The sequence below is a fragment of the Pseudoliparis swirei genome, chromosome 23 (genome assembly GCF_029220125.1).
Source record: "Pseudoliparis swirei isolate HS2019 ecotype Mariana Trench chromosome 23, NWPU_hadal_v1, whole genome shotgun sequence".
Taxonomy (NCBI): domain Eukaryota; kingdom Metazoa; phylum Chordata; class Actinopteri; order Perciformes; family Liparidae; genus Pseudoliparis; species Pseudoliparis swirei.
Window position 1 is genome coordinate 4,658,213 of NC_079410.1, and position 21,045 is coordinate 4,679,257.

The 21,045-nt window shown below is 42.3% G+C and overlaps 1 protein-coding gene across 3 annotated transcripts in view; it reads left to right on the plus strand.

Moving 5' to 3' along the window:
* The window catches only part of LOC130188185 (trinucleotide repeat-containing gene 6A protein-like), a 55,032-nt gene that overhangs the window by 7,180 nt on the left and 26,807 nt on the right, over window positions 1-21,045 (plus strand). For 2 of the 3 annotated variants that reach the window (XM_056406364.1, XM_056406368.1), the window contains exons 1-2: window positions 15,929-16,078; window positions 17,564-17,615. The gene's annotated coding sequence lies outside the window, so the exon portion shown is untranslated. Of the gene's footprint in view, window positions 1-15,928; window positions 16,079-17,563; window positions 17,616-21,045 lie in introns of those variants that run through there. The other variant, XM_056406365.1, reaches the window with a different exon arrangement.

Below are 21,045 nucleotides of genomic sequence, written 5' to 3' on the forward strand. Positions count from 1 at the left end.
GTGATCACCTGTCTGTGGTCACCTGTCTGTGGTCACCTGTCTGTGGTCACCTGTCTGTGGTCACCTGTCTCTGTCCCACACACACAGTCAGACTCTTCCTCTGTTAGCGTCGGGCTGAATGTCAGTGAAGGACGTCCCGTCATTTAGAGGCTTAGTTGAAAACTCCAAAAGAAAAAAAAGAATAACCTTCATCTCTCGCTACACTCCCTCCCCCGTGTCTCTCTCTCTCTCTCTCTCTCTCCCTCTCTCTCTCATTCTCCATTTCTAATCTCCAGTAATTTCTCTCTACCCTCTGTGCTCACTGAGATGTGAAATCAGACCCTTCCCCCTGTTGTTCCCTCTTTCTCTTTCACTTTGTTCACCCCTCTCTCTCCCTCTCTCTTTCTCCCATTTTCCTCCTTGCTCGCACACCCACACACTCTCTCTCTCTCTCTCCGACTGTCATTGGTGGTCTTTTGTTTCTGGTAGACTGAGAACCAATTTCTGTTTGGCAGCGAGCCAGAATGCAAAGACATTTGGGAGAAGAGCACGTACACACACCCCCACACATGCACACACACTAACACACACACCTACACACACACACACATATACACACACCTACACGTACACCTACATGTGCAGAGTGAGAAACATCCACATTCATTTTCAAAGTAAGCCCTTAAAGATCCAGGAAAGTCAAAAACAGAGCAGTGACCCGGTCTGATCCACCTGTCTGTCTGTCTCTCTCTCTGTCTGTCTGTCTCTGTCTGTCTGTCTGTATGTCTATATACATGTTAAAATGTAAAAACTTTTTACGTGCATATAGTTTTGACTTTGCATTCACACTTAACAGAATAAAACAAATGTGGACACATAAATGAAGAAACACAGAAATGTAGAAATAGATTTATTTAATGATGTCCTGTGTAGGTATAACTTATATTTATGTATTCCTTTATTTATTTATTTAAGCATTTATTTAGTTATTCTTGTATTTATTTATGTATACATTTATTTAAGCATTTATTTATTTATTCTTGTATTTATTTATTTATTCTTGTATTTATTTATATATACATTGATTTGAGCATTTATTTATTTATTCCTGTATTTATTTATTTATTGATACATTTCTTTAAGCATTTATTTATTTATTCCTGTATTTATTCATGCATTTATTTAACAACAAAGTAAAACAGTGTAAACACATGACAGATCACAACTGAGCTTATATATGATTCGTATTCATGAATATAAACCTCTCGGTTTTTACGATCAAAGTCCGATGTCATTGTCGGGTTGCGTGAGCTCCACCACCACAACACTAACTTGTTTATTTTCAACATTTAACCATTTTTTTATCTTTAAATGGCTGCAAGCATGTGTCAACTTCTTATTTTGCCTCCCATACGTGACGATTATCCGTGGACTGAAGAACTCTGAACGTGATACTTGAGTTCTTATTTTTACTATCGTATCGTGTGAGTTGTTTTTGGAGCATTTGAAAACGGCTTACTGATTATCGTAGCTCACGCTGTGATGTTTAATTAGATGTGAAACATCATTCTTTTATTTTGTCATTATTTTTTCCTGTTTTTTTTCTGAATCTGGAAAAGGGAAACTCGATATTTTTGCCATTCGATGTTTAATACTCGACTCCTTTCCTTTAAAAGGCGTCAAGGAGACAAAGTAATCCGCGAAGAGGAAATGTGAGTTCAGGGTCAGTTACGAGGCTCCTCTGTAAAGAGGAGGACAGAACACTGAGACGGAGCGTGTTTCCTTAAGTGTGTAACTGTAACTCTATAATGCATGAATAGGTCATGCAGACAGAACCTCTACACAGACACACACACACACACACAGAGAATAATTCCTAATCTTAAAAACACAATTGTGTATTTTCAGGATGTCACCTGAAGTGTACAAAAACATCAAAAATAACTAATTAAACTTTTAAATGTTCATTCAGTTGAAACTGTAGAAAGGTGGTTAAAATATTACAACATGTCACTTCTAAATGTCCAAATTCTTAAGCAGAATCTCAAAATGATGAACTGAATGAATTCAAGAACGAACGTCTACATTTGACCCCCAATTGCATTGTGGGAGGTCAAGATCTACGTGTCGTAGATACTGCACCTTTAAGTAAGACCCAAACATATAAATAATATCTAAATCTTTTTTTTTTAAAGTCAGATGATGTAATAGTCTTCTGATGCAGATAATGAAGGATTATTTTTTTAAAAATGTTTTTGTAAGTTTTTAGGGAAACTTTGTAATATTGCAACGTTGGGCCTAGTTGGGAGCAGAATTTCAGCATTTGCTCTCAAACTGTCGGAACAAATACACAAAACAACTAATGGTTAATTTGGAGTGTCAATGCTTACATAGCACTACAGTACATTTCATTAATAATAATCACCCAACAGTCATATTTTTATGAATCATAATTTATTTAAAAAGGATAAAAACTGGATAAAATGTTATACAAAACAGAATGAAAACTTCAAAGAATCAGTGTCCATTGTTTACTTGCAATGGTAGTCCCAAAAGCAGTTCCTTTCCTCTGAAAAGCAGAGACGGAGATTGCACTTTCTGCAGAGTGTATTGGAATATCCTTTCACGCAATGTCTGCAGCGTCCTCTTGTTGTCTTCCCCGGGAAATGTGCGACCATGTCCCTGCGCACATCGGTTGGTGGTTTACATGCCCTCTTGCCTGGGACCCCATTTGATGGACTCCCATTTCCCAGGGATAGTCTTCTCTGAGCAGTCACAGGTCTCTGAGGTGTCACTCTTATCGACGTCAAAGGGCTCCCACTGGCTGAAGATGGCCGCCCTCTCCTTGCTGTGTTTATCAGGATGAGAGAGGAAGCTAGTTGTGCCTGAAACAGTCTCCTGTTCAACATCTTTTTTGTTGGAATTTTGAGAGCTGTGCAGTCCCGTTTGTAGAGGAGCCAGGCGTTGATCACGGCAAGGATAATGGTGTGCCAGAAGATGTAAGTGTACCAGCGGCGTGATTTCATGGGGAACTTGTATTTGGCTGCAAAAGAGTCCAGCAAATCCACACCACCCATGTATTTGCCCTTTTTCTTCAAGATCTTCTCATCTTCAAGGTTACAGTTTGGTAAGCGCACTTGCCTGGCTGTTCCCACATAATGAATTCCACGATCAAGGAGCTGAACTACCAGTGGGACACATGTGAAGAAGTTGTCTGCATAGACCTTGTAGTTCTGACCTCCTGGAAGCGTGGAGGTGAGCTTCATCACAACGTCACCTGACATTCCAAGTTCAGATTTGGCTCGTTTTCCATCAACACTGCCTTGGTACACATCAAAGTCACAGATCATGCCAGAGATTCCAGTTCTGACCCACAATTTGAATCCCCATGGGTGAGGTTTGCCTCGCATATCCTGTTTTATGGGGCTGAATTTCCCCTTGAATGGAATCATCATCTCATCCACAGAGTTGTGCTCTTCGGGTACCACCTGCAGGCACTTCTCTCTGAATGAGTCAAGCCACGGTCTGAGTTTCCACAGTTTGTCTTTCTTCATCATGGACTCTGGCATTGTCAGGTTGTTGACAAAATGTAATGATGTCAGCAGGGATTGGAACCTGTTGCGTGCCATCACATCAGAAACCTGGGGGTAGCGCGTGTCTGACTCCCAGTACATACGGACCCCACCCGATTGCATCAGGCCCATCTTCAGGTACATGCCAATCATCTGTTCAATTTCCTTGGTGTTTGTGTTGATAGTGGTTCCAGTCTTTTGAAAGCTGTACTGATTAGTGTTTTCTGTCAGAGCCTGAATCATGTCTTTGGACACAAACATCTGGAAGTACTCCAGTGGTGTGTGGAGGAAAACAACACCACTGGTCACATCCGGACCAGAGAATTCAGTATTAGGACTGATGAAATCCTTTTTCAGCCAGCGAGACCGGTCCCGGGGCATAGTCAGTTTAGTTGGTTGGCTTGTGTTGGTTCGCTCAATATCCTTATTGTCATCATCCTCAGTTGGACAATCTGTGGGTCTCTTATTCTCTTTTTCCACTTCCTCATCACTCGAATCACTGGTGTCTGATTCCATCTCAACATCGCTCTCTCCATTTTGGACAGCCTCAATGACATCCTGGATACTGAAGAAAGCTCTCCTTGCTGGTGGCATTCTGAAATGGAAACAATAGTTAGAGAATGTTCAAGTATAACTAATTCCAATGCAAATTAATCCTATTCAGGCAATACACTCCACTGATGGCACACAATACTGTCTGGCTAGCCTAATGTGCTCTCTACTTACATTTACACAAGGAGAATACAACCCCCCCAGAACCCTTACACCCCCACATTCCAGAACATTTACACCTCTCCCTGACCAATGCATTATAAATGCAACTCCCACATTCCAAAACATTTACACTTGTCCCTGAACAACCATCCTCAGTGGTCACCAACCTTTTTGAGCCCAAGATCCCTGACCTCCGCCTTCATGACCGGCAAGATCTACCTTTGAGGCGTTGAGAGAAAACGACTTTCCAGACTGGACTTACAACTTTTTATTTGGCCTAATTGTCATTTTGGTCCAGCGTTCAAATTGATGTGACCAGGTACACAGAATTTAAGTGTAATATAACAAGTAAGATATTTGTTAACCGCACACAATATGAACAAGAAAAAACACATTTGCAATGAGCAGCTGGATGAACTACCAATATAGATGTTGTATTTATTTACATTACAGCACGACACTGATAACATGATCAGTCAGTGCAACTCATGTAAGTTCAGCTCTCATCATAATGCCATCAAGTCATGTGACTCCAGTCAGTGTGATGGCTGTGACTGAACTCTGTCTGTGAGCTTGTAGTTAGTTCATAATCACAGACAGCCAGTCTGAGGCCGTCTGTCAGCTGTCTGTCAGTAATCCAGCTCCTGGTCTTTGATTTGGTGATTTTCTCAACTCCACTGACGAGTTTTTCGGGGCAAAATTGGTATTCATGAAAGTTTTCTCATCTGGGATTGGTTCTGAACTCAGACCGTTGGTGATTTCGTTCACATCAGCTCTACAGACATCCTCAGATTTAAATAATTTTCATAATAATAAATATGAGAATCACCATTTGTGACTCCTGCATCTGTCCCTTTTCAAATAATAGAATAAATGCAATTGCAATGACTTTCAAGTAAACCAGATTGCTCTATCAGACAAGAAAAAAAAAGATCAATATTGAGCTTTTGATTTGAAGGACAACAGCAGAAAAGCCGATCTCACGGAGGTAAGACCTGGCAAGTCGCCAAGAATCTCGGCTGTCGCGCACGCGCAGGCGTAACCTGTTAATGCCGTAACGTAAACATGTACACGAAGGTACAGGCATTTCAACATGTATTTATTGATGACTTAGTTTTATGTCGGTGTACTTTGAGCTTGTGTAATATGTGAAGTTATCAATAAAGGTCTTTCTGCATTTCCCCTGCGCCTCACCTGTAGTGGTACGTTCCCCTCTTTCGGGGCGCACAGCTGAGAACACGCTGTGTAAGCGAACCCGTTTTCAGGCGTTCATGAATCAGGCGGAGATCTTTTCTGACCTCAATCTTCCAGTCAGAAAGAAAACATTTCAGAAGACACCTCAGAAAATGTTCTAAAACAAGGAACAATGTGTTTCTGAATTTATTTTCATTTTATTTTGGAGATCGACAGGGAACGTCTCCGAGATCGACCGGTCGATCGCGATCGACGGGTTGGCGACCACTGATCCAAAGCATTCTACAAACATTATCTGGCTTGTGTAACAAGGAGATATTTGGGCAAACCAACAAAGTCCAGATAAAAAAAATAGTTGACTATATCTCACTGCGAACATAGAAATAACATAGGGTTTGGGTTACCCTAACCCATTTAGAATGATTCAAATCTGGTCTAAACTTAAAATTATAACAAATAACCCTTTTGTAAAGTGTGAATGATCAAATACATTATATTTCTGTAAGTATTTATCCTGTATCTGAACATCCGAGAAGTGGAATGTCTCCATGTGGTGTGCAAGTTACACATGCTATTTTAGCTACCATGTTCACCCAACGTTGTAAAATTACAACAATGACATAACAAGCTGAAAATCTAATGTCATGCATTAATTCCACAATAACTTAGTATTTATTTACATGAACTACATATTCTAACAATCACCAAAAAAAATATTTCATGGAATTTACTTACTTCAATGTTGATATTTCCAGTTGAATGAAACAAGGAGATGTGCTTCTGGGAAAGTTTGCAGGTAGAGTGAGTTCATGGCCTTATGGCCACACCTATATACACATTTACAATCCAATGGCATTGCAAGGCAAGACAATAGGACCCATTGACTATGTAAATATGGTCTTTCCCCAAAAAACGTTTTTGCAAATGTGTTTTTTAGAGAGATAAAAGTGACGTTGTAATATTACAACGACGGGTCTTACTTAAGATGTCACAGTGTTAAAACTATTACGAGTTGGACATGTTCAAAAGTTGTAGTTTCAGGCTTCATGCTGATTGGCTGCTGGCTCCAGCCTCTTCTTTACGGACGCGTATCAGAGCGGGATTAATATTCTTATTTCAGTTTATAAATAAGCACATTTATCTCAAATTTACAAACAATTCTTTCAACAGAAAGGTGAGAGAAACGGTGGATACTTAACTTTGTGTGTGTGCGTGTGTGTGTGTGTGCGTGTGCGTGTGAGTACCTGTTTGTGTGTCCAGATTGATTGCTGGAACCAGACAGCCAATCAGGAGAATAAAAGAAAGAATGAATATTTAAATGAGATAAAACTAATCTGCATGGCCATTTAAAGTGTGTGTGTGCGCACGTGTGTGCACGTGTGCATGCACATTTCTGTAGAAATATGATTCATTGCATGTGGAACCTGTACTTGGGTTGCCATGGTGACGCCCGTCACGCTGGCAGGCCCCGTTGCGCACTCAAGCACACACGCACACGACACACACACACACACACACACACACACAGACACTTGTACACACAAAGTGGTAATGAGAGATGGAGAGACTGGCAGCATGCCAGGACAATCTACGCACACACACACACACACACACACACAAACACCCCTTCCCCCATGCACTAGAACATTCTGAGCACACACACACAGTTGGGCTGCAGGGACTGGCGTGGGGGGTTGGGGCAGCATGTAAAGAGACAAGAGGAAATAAGTTCAATTCCCTTGAAAGAAAATGAGGACTGTAAAAAGGAAAAAACTCATTTCATCCTCTGTCTTTTCTTTTACTCCGTTAACTCGATTTAAAATCTCCTCTTTTCTTTATTGCGCTCTATTGACCTCTTTGCAGTAGAAACAGACGACAGGACGGTGGAGTTAGTCAAGGATAGATTGATGTCGCCATTACTCGTCAGATATTTAAGTGAGCGTTTAATGTGATGAAATCCTTTACCCCCCCACACACAGACACACACACACACACACACAGACAGACACACACACACACACACACACACGCCTCTCATCTCCTGTGTCTGCCACTGTTTCCCCTCCCATCACATCATTCCTCTCTTTGTCATTCACACTTTGAACTGCAGTTTTTCTCTCTCTCTCTCTCTCTCTCTCTCTCTCTCTCTCTCTCTCTCTCTCTCTCTCTCTCTCCTCTCTCTCTCTCTCTCCTCTCTCTCGCTCTCTCCCTCTCTCTCTCTCTCTCCCTCTCTCTCTCTCCCTCTCTCTCTCTCCTCTCTCTCTCTCTCTCCCTCTCTCTCCCTCCCTCTCTCTCTCTCCGCATGGCCTGTCCGGCCTCCACAAAAGGCTGACGGTGGCTCTCGGGTCAGCCCGCGGGCCACACGTTGCACCACAGCCCTTTGAATGTGATATTTAGTTTCTGCCACTATCTCTCTAATATTTCAATAGATCAATCCTTTATAAATCGAATCATCTCAAAAAGTCTTGTTACTTTTCTTCTTTATCAATAAAAATGCACAGAACCCAGCAATTAAAACTTCAGTGGAAAAAACTCTTAGTTTAGTTTAGACTACATCCCAACCTCTGGTAAATGTTATGTACTTTAGCTTAAACTTAAATATGTGAGCATGAATAAGAGTCAACTCCCTCAATGTGTATCCACATTAAATAAATGGACTCCTTTCTGCTTTGTGTACAGACGTTTTGAAGACACGAGGTCACCAACTGGCCGTCGCCATCTTGGTTTCTTTAGCAACCATGTGACACAAGAGGGAGGAGCCAAGTACAACTGAATCTAAACAAGACGTGGTACAGTTAACTCTCAGGAGTCGCCCCCTGGTGGTCAGGAGAGAGAATGCAGCTTTAACACATGAAGCAGAGACTTCTATACAACCAGAGGAGTCGCCCCCTGGTGGTCAGGAGAGAGAATGCAGCTTTAAGGCTCATAAACAGGAACAGAACCAAAGGATTTTACTTTAAAGTTTGAGCTAAAAAGATGCTTTAAAGTGAATATATTAAGCACTATGCCTTTTCTTAGACTCAACATATCATTCATCAAACTGTTCAACCCACTACGAAATAATACTTACTAAGAATGTGTATCGTGGGATTTAGTAATGAAAGTCCTCTAAATCATTTCATCTTATTCTTAAAACGAACGTGGCTGCTTGGAGACTCATCTTTTTGGGTGATTTAGTGTGAAACACTGAAACTAACTTATGATTTATCTTCTATGGTCCAGTTTGTAGTTTTTATTCTGAGTTTTCTTCCATTAGGAAGAAACTGCATTAATTGAAATGGCCAACAGGGGGCGAAAAGCCTCAACGTCTCATTGAATAGAAATGACACTTAATTTATGACCTCATTAAACATTGTAAACAAGAGTTTATGTCCTCAATCTCTTCTTCAATACAGCATGAGGTTCATATCGTCAATCATGGCCACATTTAGAGGCGTGATCATAAACCAGGGGACGCTTTAGGGTGGGGCTACCGTGTGAGTGACAGGTCGCGTTGACCAGTCAGGGAGTCGTCCTTCCAAAGAGTGTTTTCAGTTCGTGAAAGTGAATTATTAAAAATATCGTATTTAGTGTTCGGTTGTATTTGGCTCCGCCCTCTTGGGTCACTTTGCAGAACTAGAGGCTTCCGCCAGCCTAACCCGCCCACTTCTTATATTATATATTAAATGCATCTGTGGAAAGGGGCCGGGTTGTTGGCGACTTTCTCGCTAGTTTCTAATGTATTTTTGGAGCAGCTGCTCGCTGCGTTCATCGGTAAAGAGTCGGCGCCGTCGGCCTGGGCTTTTTCAGTCGGATACCATTTTTTTTAAATCAAGCGTTTTCTTTGCTGGGTTCTCCAATGTTACCTATAGCCAAGCTGTAGGAGTTCTCCGCGGCGTCCCGACGCCGTCCTCCTCTCTGTGGTCGGCCATCAGAAAGTCAATTTGTAAGTCAAAGTGGAAACTCTTGAGCACACAAAGGAGCAAAGCACTGTGGGTAACTGGAGCTGTGAGTGAGCATGCTGTTACACTGATGGTGTGAAAAGCCTTTGTATGTAGGCGACTGAGCCAAAAGGCCATTCTTCTTTTACCTCATCCCCCCCCCCTCCCCCCCACATGCACTCCACTGAGGGAACAATAAAAGGGTGACAGCACTTTCATGGCCTGGTGTTGGCACACTGTGGGCCTGCTGCAGAGTTTCAGCTTGTGAGTAAATGTGTGTGTGTGTGTTTGCAACAACGTCGGTGTGTGTGTGTTTCTCGACCCGGTGTCACCTCTCTCTCTCTCTCATGAGAGCGAGAGCAGCCAATCACTGCACTCTGTGACCACCGATGTGCACGAGTTCCTGTGGCAGTAAGAGGAAGCGGGCCGGCGTCGTGTCGGTGATGTGAATATGAATGAGGCTGGATTTAAATATGTTACAGCACACTTATCAAGAATATCTGCATATCCGAGGCCTGTGATGGATCACAGTGACAGAAATGGGAAGATGGCCAATGGTACCTGTTTAAATTGAGTAACCTGTGTATGTGTGTGTGAGGGGGGGGGGGCGTGTGTGTGTGTGTGTGCGCTCAAAGTCTGCAAGGGCGAATAAAAGTCATCTGTGTGTAGAAAATAAATCAAAAGCAAATCAGTTGATGGATTCGGCTGGCATTTTGCTAGGTGTGTGCGTGCGTGTGTGTGTGTGTGTGTGTGTGTGCGTGTGCATGCGTGTGTGTGTGAATGAGGGCTGACGACAGGATAAATGTTCAGGTAATTGGTCGAGGAGTCATTTAACCACAACAAATCCATTTCGAAGGAAAAGAGAAAGGGGCAGCGGTAAAAGAAAGAGAGCTCTACACCGAACACATAACTTCATATTTGGTAGATTTTTTAAACATTTATTAAATAGAACACTTAAAAAGTCAGACTGCATCGTAATGGTTTACTGACATTTTGAAGTCTTAATTATAGAGATGAGAATAAAGAGATGATAGGAAATCTATTTTTTATTTCTTTACTTGAGAATGTGGGTTCTTTACAGGTGGATTCACTTCTTTTTTATTTTTTATACCCACAAAGACAATTCATGACTTTAATTCATGACTTTAATTCATGACTTTAATTCATGTGTTTCCAGCATTTCAAAGATTACAATTAACAAAGGATGAATTTCATCTGTCGAGCTCAAAGGAAACACGTTGATGTGAAAGAAGACAGAGCAGAAAACAAATAGAGGAGAAGAATAAGAGACCGACAGCTTGCAGTGTGTGTGTGTGTGTGTGTGTGTGTGTTTCTGCTATTGTGTGTCTGCATGTGTGTGTGTGATGATAGACAGTTGGGGAGGGGGAGGCTGAGAGTAGATAATGAGGTTTGAGAGAGAGAACATGAAAAATGAAGGAGTTGTGTGGTGATAAGTGTGGAATGAAGGGGGGAGGCGGCTTGAAAGAGTGATGAATGATTTGAATCTGACACCAGAGGAACAGTGAGAAGGAGGAGAAGGAGAAGAATCAGGAGAAGTATAGAGATGAAGGAGGAGATGAAAGAGGAGATAAAGGAGGAGAAGGAGAAGAAAGAGGAGAAGAAGTAGGAGATGAAGGAGTAGAAGAAGTAGGAGATGAAGTAGGAGAAGAAGAAGTAGGAGAAGAAGAAGCAGGATATGAAGGAGGAGAAGTAGTAGAAAGAGGAGAAGAAGAAGTAAGAGGAGAAGGAAAAGGAGAAGAATCAGGAGAAAGAGGAGAAGAAAGAGGAGATGAAGTAGGAGATGGAGTAGAAGAAGTAGTAGATGAAGGAGGAGAAGTAGGAGAAGAAGAAGTAGGAGAAGAAGAAGCAAGATATGAAGGAGGAGAAGAGGAGGAGGAAAAAGAGGAGAAGAAGTCGAAGAAGCAGGAGAAGTAGGAGAGAAAGAGGGGAAGAAGAATGAGCAGGAGACGAAAGAGAAGAAAGAGGAGATGAACGAGGAGAAGAAGAAAGAGGAGGAGAAGAAGAAAGAGGAGATGAATGAGGAGAAGAGAGAGGAGGAGAAGAAAGAGGAGGAGAAAATAAGGAGGAGAAGTAGGAGGAGAAGAAGGAGGAGAAGCCGTGCAGCAATGAAGTGACACAAACACAACACTTACATTTGTATTCATGTGTTTGTTTCACAGGTTTTAGAGGAAAAGAAGTGATGTCACTCTGAGACCTGCAGGAGAAGAGAAAACATACACACACACACACACACAGACGCACTCACACACACACACACCCACACACACAGACGCACTCACACACACACACACACACACACAGACGCACTCACACACACACACACAGACGCACTCACACACACACACACAGACACACTCACACACACACACACAGACGCACTCACACACACACACACAGACACACTCACACACACACACAGATGCTGCAGCTTAGTGTGCACGTCTGTGCTCAGGACAAGCCTATTACTACTCGACATGCAAATCTCTTTTCTGACCCTCTTCTGTCTGCCTCTCACTCTCTCTCTCTCTCTCACTCTCTCACTCACTCTCTCTGGCACTCTCAACTCCTCTCCCATAATCTCTCTCTCTCTCTCCCCCCTAACTTTCTGTTCCCTTCCTTCCTGCCCACTGTTCCTTTTCCTTTAGCGCATTCACATTTCAGTCCAATTTTCAACGCCCCTTCTCTCTCTCTCTGTCTCTCGCTCTCTCTCTCTCTCTCTCTCTTAGTACAATATAAACTCCCAAACAGCTGCAACCGACCACTGTGACCTGCGTGTGTGTCTCTGTGTGTGTGTGTGTGTGTGTGTGTGTGTGTGTGTGTGTGTGCGGGGAGGGGGGGGGGGGAGTCCTGCAAGTCTGTGTGTATCCGTGGTTAATAAATGTGCACATGTACACAATAACTTCACCACAGCCAGTGCTAAGGTCACCTAATGTAGACAGTTCTGTATCAGTGTGTGTGTGTGTGTGTGTGTGTGTGAATGCTTTGACCTTGGCCTGCTCCCTGCCTGTCAAGGTGACTGCCTTGCCACAGACTCTGACCAAAGACTTTGCCGCCCCGCTCGTCTCCTGCAGTAAAGCCCAAAATCGTAGATTAATTTTATTCATATTAAATGTATTGGCCCAAAACGTTGTGACTCGTGCTGGTGTCCCGACTCTAGTCCGTCTCTATTGTGGACAGCCACTTCTATTCTTCGCTGTCTTGCTTTTTCAGGTTTCTATTTTTTGTGTGCTTGCTTTCTTTCTGCTCCAGCAGCTTATTAATAATGCTCGTGTTCCTCCAGTTTATTGAGTCTGACTCTCCCTCAACACGCCTGACCACACACACACACACACACTCTTTGGAGTTCTCCTACCCCGCCTGAACACGTTATTACTGACGGGCGTGCATGTGAGCTCTGGGCTCTGTTTGCATGCACACACACACACACACACACACAGGTCAGTGTGTCCTGTGGTGGAACTGTGGGGTTTGTTTGTGAGAGGCATCCTATGTTATTGATATGTGAACACGGTAAACATTGCACCTGCTAAACATCCGCGTGTCTTCACTGCGTGTGATTCCTGCACGTGCGCTGTGATGTAATAATAATGACAAAGCGTGAAGCTCTGAGGGCGACACAAGTTCCAGAGAGCGGCTGCTTTATGGCCTCTGCGGTGAAGTTGTTCCTCACTTTGTAATTAGAACGTGACAGCTGAACTTCAAACAGGAACCTGAAGGCAGGAGGAATCCCAAATATCAGACACGAAGATTCCCATTTTCAGGCCCATTACATCCGTCACAAACCGTCTCCTAGGAGACCCCCGTGATCCCCGCTGATGTTTATATGCTGCACAACTAACCTCCCTCTGATACGCGGTCATATAAAATCATTACTTGGCAGTAGATGAACTCTACCTCTCTCTCTCTCTCTCTACTTCTCTCTCTCAGTCAAATACACACAGATAAGGAAGGTAATCTGTGCACGAGGAGGGGTGGGGAGAGGGGGGGGGATGTTTTTGCCATTGGTCAATGGTCACTGCTCTGCACACACGTGTTGCCGTCGCTCCTGGAAGCACCGACGGCCTTTGTCTCGTTTTTTTGGGGGGCGAAATGTCGCCGTTGGCAGATTCCACACAGTGTTTGCTCTCTGCTGTTCAGGCCATTGCCCCCCCCCCCCCCCATCTTGTGTCTGTCTGTCTCCTTAAAAAATATCTTATTTTTTTTTAAATGGATGGATGGTTATATATATATTTATTTGTGTATTTATTGTTATATATATATATTTATATATATATATATATTTATATTTAGATATTTTTTAATATATATATATATAGAGAGAGAGATATTTATATATATATTTATATATATATATATATATATATATGGTTATAACAAGGTTGTGGGAAGCGGTAGCGAGGTGGTGAAAGTTCGACTCCCACTTCAGGCACGCGCACTAATTTCACAAGTAATAACTGTTATTATCATTATGACATTTTTAAACATTCTTAAAGAAATAAGAAAGGTAAACCATGAACAAAAGAAGACGATATCCAGTATAGATAAGGACGTGTCAGCTCACAAAAAGCCGATTCAGCCAATTAAGAGTCAAGACGTGGAACATTTTAAAACTAGCTGACATAGCTTTCTTAAAAATATGCTATTTTGTGATAATTTCCTGTTGTTGTTGTTGTTTGTGTGGTAATGTCTTGGCATTTTCTCCTCAACATTGCCGAGTCATAGCTCATAACACATTTACAGGCGATGTTGTGTGTGTGTGTGTGTGTGTGTGTGTGTGTGTGTGTGTGTGTGTGTGTGTGTGTGTTGGCAACGCCTCTATTCATCGTATGATTAGCGAAGGTGTTCTTACTTCACTTGATTTCCTCTTCACAGGGAGGTCAAAGGTCAGAAGCCCTTACAGACACTATAAAAAAACTCATGCTGTGCTCAAGGGCACTTCAGCAGGGTGGATTGGTGGTTGTTGACGTAGAGGTTTGACTCTTGAGCCTCTGAAAGAAAGTCTGTTGATCACTGCCACTACAATCTAGAATCAATTTAAACACCAATTTGCCGACTTTCGATATTAGTTCCAGTTTATAAAGTTTATCTTTGTTGTATATCTGGCTGTTATTATTTACACTCGTAAAGGAATGCTCATATATATTAAGAGGAGCAGAATCGTCTTATTCTGAAGCTTTAAAGGGAATAAATAATGGAAATATGAATTTAAAATATGTCACATGACCGTAATTTACTGTATTTTAGGCCCTTTGTGACAGCATCAGCTAATGTAGTACTCACTGGGACTTTTTACTTTCACCTAGAATACACACATGACGTAACCGATAGCTGGCCATTTGTTCAACGCGTTCTTTGATCTGAACGAATAAAATAAAGCCCAACTAAGTATTAATAACATCACTCTTCTGACATTTAAGGACTTTCACTTTCTGTGTGCTCAAAAGTTTGTTTACCAGTTAATAGCCTGAATGTGTTTTACTGTTATGTCTTTACTCTTTTTATATTGTGAAGCATGGCACACATTTTAACATTACAATGAAATTCTCGAGATAGATTTATCCAACTATTAATTACTTAAGTTGTTCCAGTATTTTCAGACTCAATATGGTTCAATCTGACTTCTTTTAGGCCAACAAAATAAAACATTTAGCTGACTATGCGGCAGCATGCAGAAATAACTTTTAGATATTCACTTAAATAATAATAAAAACATGTATGGAAAGTTTCTCTGAACACTAAATAAGTAAAATAATTAAAATATATATTATATTTTGGTGGGGGAATTTTTGGTTTCTGCCTTTTTTTAGGCAAATAAAACATTTAGCTGACTATGCGGCAGCATGCAGAAATAACTTTTAGATATTCACGTAAATAATAATAAAAACATATGTGGAAAGTTTCTCTGAACACTAAATAAGTAAAATAATTAAAAAATATATTGTATTTTGGTGGGGGAATTTTTGGTTTCCGCCTTTTTTTAGGCCAATAAAATAAAACATTTAGCTGACTATGCGGCAACATGCAGAAATAACTTGTAGATCTTCACATAAATAATAATAAAAACATGTATGGAAAGTTTCTCTGAACACTAAATAAGTAAAATAATTAAAATATATATCTTATTTTTATTTTGGTGGGGACATTTTTGGTTTCCGGCCATAATATAAAAGGGATTCAGGGGATACATATATTTGTTTTAATTGTCTATAACCCATCTAGAACAGGATGTGCTTATCTGTACCAATCAAATACATAAATCAATAATTAAATGAAACAATAACAATGCGGGTCTACTAATTTAAAAATGGACTTTTACTTCTTCACTTTTAAACTCTTCCCTCCTAAAAAACATTTCGTTCAGGCTGTTTGGTTTTCTCTCAGGCAGAGGAAGTGGCGAGTGTGTTTCCTGCGCCCTCCCCTCGCCTCCTCCTCTCCTCCCCCAGAGCTGAATGCAGAGAGAGAGAGAGAGAGAGAGAGAGAGAGAGAGAGAGAGAGAGAGAGAGAGAGGAGGGGAAAGCTCAAGCGAAAGAAGGTTTAGCCAGAAGCGAGTTAAGAAAATGGCGACCATGCAGGACGACCGCTTCCCCTCGTAGATGCTGCAAACGCGTTGCACATTATTTTTAAAAGCCTTACAGTCGGCTTTCCTTTCCACTCGGTTGCACTTTATACTTCAATGAGGTGAGTAACCGCTACGACGTTTCCTCGACCGGAGGAGGGCTCGGTTTTCTTTGTGGAGAGAGACCTCAATGTGCGCAGGGGAAGGGAGACAAGTTTAGCCCTCCGCCGAGCTTCGGTTGCATATTGGTGGGTTATTATTAATTTTGTTGTGATTATAAACGCGTCGAAAGTGCGGGCTCGTGCGTGTCTGCAGACGTCCGGTTATACCCAGGAGTTTGAGACGAGTAACCGGTTTGTATTTGGTCCGTTTAACCGTTGGCGACGCTAACTAATAAGAGGGTCGTGCGCAGATATCTGTGCAATTTTTTAAAAGATATTTACGTATTTCGTACACCGTAATTGCTCGTGTGTATTTGTCGGTTGGTAAACTACCCCAACGTGTGTGTTCGTGTGGTTAAACGTGTATTTGCGTTTATTTAAAATGCCGTCATCGCTGGATTTAACCCGGGTTAGTTGGTTAGCTTCAAGCTAGCACGAGCAATGCTACACCTTTTTTTTTTTATTGCGTGTGTTTGTTTGTCGACGTGTCGAGTGAACGCGGTCGTTTAGGTTTTAATATCCGTAAATATTTAAACTACGTGAACCGAACGATGCGTTTTAATGTAAATTACATTGTGATAGTGAAATTGCGAAGCTGCATAGTTTAGTTTTTTCCTCTCAACCGGAGTGTCTACCGCCCCCTATCGGCGGGGATGAGTAGCGAGGCCGGGGAACGTAACTCTCGGTTTTTTTACAGTCGCATTCACACAACTTTTTTGTATTTAATTGTTGTTTTAGTTCGAGATGACGCTGCAGGAAAGGACACATCGCATTTTAATGAAACTGCATCGACTAGAAGTAGGAGCCGCGTTCAGGGTCATGTGGAGAAAAGAAGAAGAAACACACACCACCGGGGCTCGAGAGAAGCCATGTTGGTTGAGCTGCAAGTCAGGAGACAGCTGAGATAATGGCCGATCAGGACCCGGAGCGGTAACTCTGACCTACGGGGACACTCCGAGTCGATATCAGTCACTCGTGCACACGCACAAAACCACGCGCGTGCACTTTTCTGTTAAGCCTTGAATTTTTGGAGGGGCTCGGATCATGCAAATGCCCCTGTTTATGCAGTTCAACCTGCATTTCCACATCGACTATTTGAAATACTTTTCACTCGGCAATTATCGACTCGTCCTATTGTTTGCTGGCGTAGGCTGGGCGGTGCATCTATTCCTGTGGGTGAGGTGCACGTCTTGTGACCCGCGCACCATCTATAATTCATTTGAGACACAGTAATGGAGTCCTGTTTACCATTTCAGGTTTGGCATCGGTCTGTGACCTGCTCACGTGTTTTTGTGTTTTTTACAAGGTGTTTTATCACAGTAAACCAATAAAACTGCACCAGTCACATGCAGGGTATCTTTTTTTAATATGCGTATAGACGTTTGTTTATGTGAATCTGGCCTTTTTATAACTTAATAACCTTCATATTATTTCCTTGCCTTTCAGAGATTTGGAAACGAAAGCTGTTGCCACCAAAGAAGCTGAAGCATCGAAACAGGTGAGTGCCCAGTAACCTAGTCACACATGCACACACATGCATGTGTTCTGATTATGTCACCGTTCTGGCCACTTCTCTTTGGATGATAGCATGACCTGTGTGTGTGTGTGTGTGTGGTGGTCTACCAAACAGTTGTGTGGGATGAGCGGCTGCTTATGCAAGCACATGCAGTTCCGTTTGAACTGGAGGGCCCGGGTTGGCCCAGGCCGCATTGTGCCGAGTAAGCTTTGCTGTTTTAAAAATGCTAAATGAGAAGCCGGGGTCTTGTTTTGTGTGTGGAGCGGTGTTTGTGCAGCTCATTGTGTCCATACAGTTGCAGGCGCACAATGAAGCCGTGGGCCACGACTCGTCCATCGGCCGGCTCGAAGCGTTTCGTCTGTTTCCAGATCCTAAATCTGTTCGTGAATCTCGTTATCGTGCTCAATCTCCCGAAAATTGATTTTTGTCAGTCTGCCCCTCTAGTTTTTTTAAAAAGATGTTTTCAAATGAGAGACGTAAAACATGTTACACTGCCTTGTCCAGTTACTGCAATGATATATATATATTTTGGGTTTTATGGTTTCAAAATATTATTTAACGAATGGCGGTTTTACGGTATTTTAATTTAGAATTTGTTCCTAAATCCAGAGGATATATTTTCCATCTGCGTGTGTAGGTGTGAATGCTGGAGGAAACTATATTAACACTCTAATGTTGTTTTTTGTCAACACATTCCACATTTCATCTGCAGTTTCTATCTCTTTCCCACACGGGACGCTAAAATGATTTGTTGTGGGAATAATGTTTAATTTAAGACATTTCTCCCAGTTTAACCAATTATATTCTGAAATGTTTATCAACTAGCGGGTCTTTCTTTTTGCATTAACGCAGATAGAAACTCTGTTTAATACAAAAATATTTTCGCGTTGAAACAAGTCTGTCCTTAAGTTTACACGTAGCCTTTGGTGACTATTTCTATAAAAGGCAAATCACGGCATCATAAAGTTGATAAATTTATAGCGTCCTGCAGGGCGAAAGCTGACGGAGTGAGTTGAGGCATGCAGAGCCTCAAATCACTCACAGATCAGGTTTGTTGCTCGTGGTATTCAGTCACAACACAATGTAAAAATAATGTGTTTTGTTGTGACTCGTCATATTCCCTTTAACCTTTTTGAACTGCAATGTGTTCTTCACTTTCACTTGTGGTTGCCTGGCTCTCCCCCCCGATCCCCAAATGACTGTTTACCAAACATGTTTTCACCCCAGTCTAAAAATAAGAAATGTGTTTTAACGCCGTCTTGAATCCGCAGCGTAAAATGTCTCCGTGCTGACACGGACAACTTTGAGGTCGTTGTGTTTTGGACGTTTTTTGCAGCGGTGCTATAAACTCCTCCGGTGTTGCAATAATTGCTTCTTCGGCGGTCAGGGAGCGGGTAGTCGACCGTTGGCCCCTCGGAGCAGTAAAGCCACACCTGCAGGTGTTCGTGAGGCCGGAGGGACGAGCGAAGGAGCCGAGATGCAGCGCTGGAATGTTTCAGCTTCATAATGACTTTGGATTTGAACCTGTAGAGTTGTAGAGAGGGAATTATGTTTCAATTTATAGTTGAGTCTTTATTCCTAAGCTTGCTTGTCCCCGACTGCAGAAGTCACTGAACAGAATTTAGCAAAGCTGCTCATGCCCTCGTTAACTGCACATTTACGAGACGAGACCCGTTTGCTTACTTTCTCAGAAACCTTGTGGTAGGAAACACTTTGAATCACAACGTCCCCCCCCCCCCCTCTCTGCTCACAGCAACATTGCACTGTGCTTTCTTTTTTTTCAGCCATAAATATCCCACTGGCTTTCCGAAGTCGCCATCATTTTAAATGAAGCGGCCACCTTTTCCGTCGGCTGCCCCGAGCCTCCGCCGTGACGGGGAGGCGCTCTTTTGTCATTCGCTAATTGAGTGATGGCTTCCCCCGAGCCGAGCCCGCCGGTGTTTCGGCCTCTCTGTGAACATGCTAATGCAAAGTAATGCAAATGATCTGGTGTTATACATGCAAAGTAGCCACGCGACTACCCTCCGGGCTTTTGTCCTCCGGACACACACACACACTTGTGTGTTTTGTTTTGCTGATGCTCGTGTGTTGCCGGTTTTTGTCTGGGTGCATGTCTGGTGTTTCTGCAAACGCAATCAATACTCTGTCTCTTTTCTAGATTTTTTAAAAGCCTCGCCGGCTTCATTGCGTGACTCACTTCTGGGAGTGAGAAAGGAAGCAGAAGAAAAAACACTCCCACGGGGTCTTTTGGTGCGCAGCCGTCTTAAAACCTCACATTTCTGGTCTCTACCTCCTCGGGAACCCACATATAGTTTGATTATTTTTAAAGTCTTTCAGCTTTATTTGACAGCCGGCAGAGAAGGCAAGTGGGCGGCAGAGAAATCTGCCGCGCTGTGAATCCCACAACGGTGGATGAGAAGCTTTTAAGCTTCACCGAAATGTAGCAGACAGAAATTGACTTTGTTTACCAGGACAAACTCGGGACTCAACGTGTTTAAAATAAAGTACCTTTCACAAGTTTTGAATGAAATGTGCATCCACTCCACTAATTGGCCTCTACTGAACTCCAGACGCGTACATAATGTCTCCGGTGACCTTTCATATCTATTTTTCTCATCTTTCATCTTGACTGCTGCTCTTTATCCGTCTCAGCTTCTACCTCGTCTCCAAGGGGGGAAACACATTTATTGGCTTTCCAGACTTGTTTTATCCACTTTAAACTCCAGACAGACCACTTTTTGAGATCAAATATTAGATAAAACAGCTACTATTCTTTTTTTATTATCGATTAAAATGTACCATTATCTTTCTCCGTTGACTACATGTTTTCCCAAAGTGATGCTAACCCAAAATATTTAAAATCCGATTAAATTACGAAGAGAAATCTCACATTTTATAAGCTGCTACCAGGTGACCTAAGACTTCCTTCCTCGTGGAAGAAGCAGGTTCAGCCTGTATGATATCAGGAGCTTCCCTTTAGGTGTTTAAATGAAAGTATTGTAGCTAAAGCTATATAATTCAGCTTTCATCATTGTTGGCTGTTTTAAATGCAGGATGGGTTGAGTCACGGGTTTGATTTGGTTTCCTGTTTCAGAGCCACCTTTGACGAGAAAAGGAAAAAACAAACCATAAAACATGCAATTGCAAGTTTGATGTCTCCTTCTTTTCCTCCCCCTGTTCCGAGGGCCTTGTTCTTTATCCCTCCTTTTGCTTTCGATGACTCATTGTGTGTGTGTGTGTCCCCCCTCTCTCCGTCAGCTGTAGCTGTCGGGGGATGGGCGATTGTCGGGTCCATTCATAAACAGATGCCGTGTGTGTGTGCTCTCCAGGAGGGCCCCCACCACGCTCTGCTGTTGTTGAACCCCAGAACCATCTGCTGGAGCACTTGGTGTTTGAGGAAAGGGGGGAAGTG